We start from the raw sequence: 4,931 nt of genomic DNA, 5'->3' as shown, positions 1-4,931 counted from the left end.
GCTGGGAGACGGTCATTTTTTTACCAGTCAGAGGTAATCTGCTAAAGCCAGCTTCCCTACCAGTGCCTGCCTCCACTTCCCTTCTCCCCCAGGAAATAACCCCAGCCCTGGGGCTGGATGCCGCGGGTGTGGGGCATGGGAGGGATGCCTGGGGTACCTGGAGGACCCGAGCCACTCCCTGCACCCCTTCTTCTTCCCCAGCTTTGGGGGAAAAAAGAGAGAGAGAGACAGAGAGAAAGGCTTTTGTAACGTTCCCAGCACTGCGTGTGTTTCAGGGAGAAGCGGGGCAGTGCCAGACCTCTTCCCAGACCCTGCTAGGTCTGTGCAGCAGCTCCAGGAACACAGGCCTGGTAACGCTGCAGAGAAGTTCACGCGGGTGCCAGCCCACCCAGGGAAAGCCCGCGTTCCGGGTGGTTGCAAGGCTCCAACAGCCATCCAGCCAGCAAAAGATATCTCCGAGGTCCTAGTGGACCTGTGCAACCAGCGGCACCGTCTGTGGGGCCACTTTCTGGGAGAAGGGTGGCTTTGCCACGTGCTTTGAGATCTCTGACCAGCGAGGACACCAAGGAGATGTTTGCAGCAACATTCTGCTTAAGTGGAGGCTGCTCAGGCCGCACCAGAAGGAGATGTCCTTGGAGATGTCTATTCATTGCTGCCCGCCCACCAGCACGCCATAGGCTTCCACAGCCGTCATGTTGGCTGTGTGGGAGCCCTGTGGCCAGAGATGTCTCCTGGAACTGCATTGGCAGAGGAGAGCACTGCCCCAGCCCGAGGCCCGTTGTTACATGTGGCAGATGGTCCTTAAATGCTAGTTCCAACACCAGAACACCAGGTTATTCAGCAGGACCCCAAGCTGGGCAAACTCATCCTGAATGAGCATCTGGAGGTGAAAGTAGGGGCTTTGGACTGGCAACCAAAGGTGAATATGATGGGGAGCAGAAGACCCTGTCTAATTACTCAGCTCCCAAGGTGCTGAGCAAGAAAGCGCACGTTTCCAGGGGAACGTGTGGCCCATTGGGTGTGTCATGTATACCTTGTTAGTGGGCAGGTCACCTTTTGAGACCTCTTGCCTGAATGAGACCTAGCTCTGGATCAAGAAGAATTAATGCAGGATTTCCAAGCGCATCAACCCCATGGCTGCCTCCCTCTTCCAGAAGATGCTGCAGACAGATCCCACTGCCCACTGCCCACTCATGAGCAGCTCAGGATGAGTTCTTTACTTTTGGTTACATTCCAGCCCATCTCCCATGACGTGCCTCAGCATTCCACCAAAGTGTTCAGTCCCTCCCAGCAGCCTGCACCCCAGCAACAGGAAGCCTCTTGGAGTCCTCAGTAAAGGCCCAGAGAACCCTGTGCCCTAGACTCCCTGGGAAGAAGAGGAGTCCGTGGTCCAGGAGACCAGAGAAGTGGTCAACTGCCAGCTGGGGACATGCTGCAGCATCTGCACAGTGTGACTGCCTCCAGGCCCTCTGAGGCTGGGGCTAGTGAGGCAGGAGGAGGCTGAGGATCCAGGTGGCATCCTCATCTTCTGAGTCAGAAAGTGGGGGAACTTTGGACAATTGTGGCTTCAGGAATCAGCTGTGTGACAAAGCATGGGGGTGGTCTTCAACGACTGAACTCACTTCATCTTCCAGTGCATTGTTGACTGTCTGTGGTACATAGAGTGTGATGGTCAGAGTTCTACTGTTGCAGCAAAGTGTGCTACAGCTCAGTGTTACAGCTCAGTTGTGACAGCAACCTGGATCCGGGTGAGAGACCAAGCAGCACTCAGAGGGCTGGAGAGCTCAGGTTTATTACGCCGGCAGGCCCAGAGGAGTTAACACTCCAAGCTCTGGACCCCATTTGTAGGTTTACACAGGCTTTTATAAGCTGCCAGTCTAGACTTTGCAACATCATATGCAAATAAGATGTAACAAAGTGGGTCAATCAGGAATGGGCTTTATGCAAATGAGGTGTTACAAATGGACCAATCAGGAGTGAGCTTAGGGAACCAATAGAACCTTAGGGGTAAGTTCCAGTTTCCTAGAAGCAAGCTGTTTTACGGAAGTAAAAAGTGAGATAATGCCGCCTGGCCAGGGAACTGTATGGCGCTGGTGGGAACGTAGTGGCCCTGTCTGTGGGTCCTGCTGGTCTTTTCATGGGGCTTTCCACCTCACTACATCACTGTTAGTTCTCCTCCCAGCTTCTTGATGAAGAAAACTCTCCGAGTATTTCCAAAACTGTAAGCGTGAACCCCTGTTAAAGGTGGGTACTCATGTGAAGGTCCAGCCACTGTACCTCCCTACCTGATTGCACACTGGCAGTGCCATCATCCTGTACCTCGGTAGTGACTCTGTGCACAGCAACATTTTCGAGGACCATAGCAGATTCATCCTCCCCAGTGTGGCAGCTGTGACCTACCTCGATGAGAAACTGGATTCTGCAGGTAATTCCTGATCCTCCTGGAGGACCACAGCTGCGCCAAGGGACTGGCCGGTCGGCTGTGCTGCACCCACCAATGGTGGGCAAGCTGCTGGGCTCACGCTCGGCCACCAGCCACCTCAGACCTGTTCATAGCCCCTTCTGTCAGACTAGTGCCCCTCCTCACCCCCACAGGCACCTCGGGCCCCTATGGGTGAGCTCCCGTGGTGCTGTTTTTTGTGATATGCCCCCCCCAGCCCAGCCCCCACCCGACCTGGGGTTTGGAGAGAGCTATGTTGTCCTCGCAGATGGGGCTTGCTCTGTGAGTTATTTTTGTACATGTTGGAGTGTAGGTTCTGTGCCTCTCCTTCTTTGCTCTCAACCTCACCCTATGAATTGTACAGAACTTTGCTATTGAATTTGGGGCTGTCTTTTCCTTGGCTTTATACACATTAAATGTGTGAATCTTTTAAAAAAGGTGTGGGGAGTACTGACTGGCTACTAGTTGTCATGGGCTCTCGGGGGTCGCCTGCCTCAGCCAATGAGCAGCAGGAATGGACTCCTCCTGAGGTGTGCAGAGGCGGCTGTGCGGTGGACAGGGTGCCTGCCCTCACTGTCCCGTAGCCCAGTAAGCTATGTAGCAAACGTAAACACATTCAGTGCAACACGTTAGCAAGTCCTTCGCGATGTGCCTTTGACAGAAGGTGGTGGTCTGCTGAGAGCTGTGGGAGGCCCTCAGGCTGATGGGGCCAGCGGAGGCTACGCTGACTCGGTCATGGGGACAGATCTCTCAGGAATGGTCTTGGGGCAAAAGGATGGACCTTATGAGATCTCCTTTGAGTGACCAGCACAGGTCATCTAGCTGGTGTGCGGGAGAGCTGGAAATGCAAGCCGAAAGGCGGAGAGAGAGAGAAGGGGAGGAAAGCAGGAAAGCAGGGAGCCCTCAGTGGTAGGTGCTGTGACAGCAGCATGGTCTGGGGTCCCCTGCACATGCTCAGGGCTGCATGTGTCCACTGATGGGGAGTGCCTGGTGGATTCAGTCCAGGAGGGACACGCTTAGGGTAGCTATTTCGGCTGAAGGAAGGGCATCCTGGAAGGAAGCTGGAGAAGGTGGCTCAATGGTGGCCCAAGCAAAGAACGTGACCAGACTGAGATGACACGGCGTGCTGACTCAGGGCACATCTGGCTGCATATGCCTGTCCTGGTCCTGTTCCTACTACGTACTGCTGTGTGTCCTTGGGCAAGTTACTGAATCTCTCTGAGGCTCACTTTCCCCCTGTAGGAAAGATGAGGGACTAGCACTTACTGCACAGGGGTTATGGGGAGGATTACATGTAGTTACTGCTCCGTAAGTGGCAGTGACTATTATGAGGAGGGGTCAGTTGGGGACCAGCTGATGGCTTTGATGTCACGCTTTCCCCCAGTGATGTGGACTCTGCCAGTGGGTGGGAGACTCAGCTTCTGCTAAGAAGCCAATCTCCCCTGGGGCTTGAGGGCAGGACTCAGCGCTCACCATGACCAAGTTTCAGTGAGTTACGAGGCCTCAATGTACCAGAGTCTTCCTACTTACCCTGATGATCCTATTAACCTATTACTTTAAATTGTTTATCTATATGTTTATAATGGAGGTACGGGGGACTGAACCCAGGACCTCATGCATGCTGAACACGTGCTCTGCTGCCGAGCTCTACTCCACCCCCTCCCCCATTTACTCATATTTTGGAAATTCTTCAAGCTTTTTTCCTTCCAACTGTGTATAAGGGGAGGAAGGGTGGGAATGGGGAGATGTTCTTGGCCCCTGGCAGGAGCCTGAGGGGGCCCGGGGCACCAGAATCCCACTGCATTGGCAGGGGCACAAATCCCAGACAGATTATGTCAAGGATAAAGAGGATTTAGGGCGATGATTTAAAGCTTCCCTTTTCCCCTTTTTCGGCAAGGGCCTGGGAAGAGCGAGTGGGAACTGAAAACAGACGGAGCCTTGTTAGTGACGTGCGTTTTCACACGTAGAAATGACGGAGCTTTGGAAAGGAGTTTCTCCTCCTGTGCCTCCTAGCCCTTGCCGTCCAAGCTGATCATCAGATCTGAAGCTGCATTTGTATTCCAGTCTGATCATGAGAGACACGCATCCCTGTCCCTGTGGGCCCCAGCCTTGGCTTGTAGCCAGCAGAGAAATGTTCAGGGGAGCCTTCAGCTGGCACAAACGGGCTGCGGGGAAGCCAGCCAGCACCCTTCCCGGCAGCCTCAGCCCACAGTTTGCGGCCCTGGGAAGCAGGGTGGTGGCAGATCAGTCTTTACAACTGCTTTTTATTGGGTCCTCTCTGTGTTGGTTGCATTCAAGGCTCTCAGTCCCAGACAGGAGAGCAAACCACGAGAACCCGGTGGCGGGTCACTGACCCAGCGCTGAGCATACCAATGACCAGGATCCTGGGAACAATTGGAGCAAGTGCTTGAAATTCCAGACATGAGCCTGGCTGCCCCGCGCGGGGAGATGCATGTGTCTTGGGTAACATCCCAGCTGGCGATTCCCAAAC

The 4,931-nt window shown here is 54.2% G+C and overlaps 1 pseudogene; it reads left to right on the top strand.

Annotated features, from left to right (window-relative positions):
• Nucleotides 1–445: 445 nt before the first annotated feature.
• Nucleotides 446–1,586, top strand: LOC105096250 (serine/threonine-protein kinase PLK1-like; annotated as a pseudogene).
• Nucleotides 1,587–4,931: the final 3,345 nt, after the last annotated feature.

Source organism: Camelus dromedarius, chromosome 23 (genome assembly GCF_036321535.1).
Source record: "Camelus dromedarius isolate mCamDro1 chromosome 23, mCamDro1.pat, whole genome shotgun sequence".
Taxonomy (NCBI): Eukaryota; Metazoa; Chordata; class Mammalia; order Artiodactyla; family Camelidae; genus Camelus; species Camelus dromedarius.
This window is presented reverse-complemented; position numbering and strand designations above follow the sequence as displayed.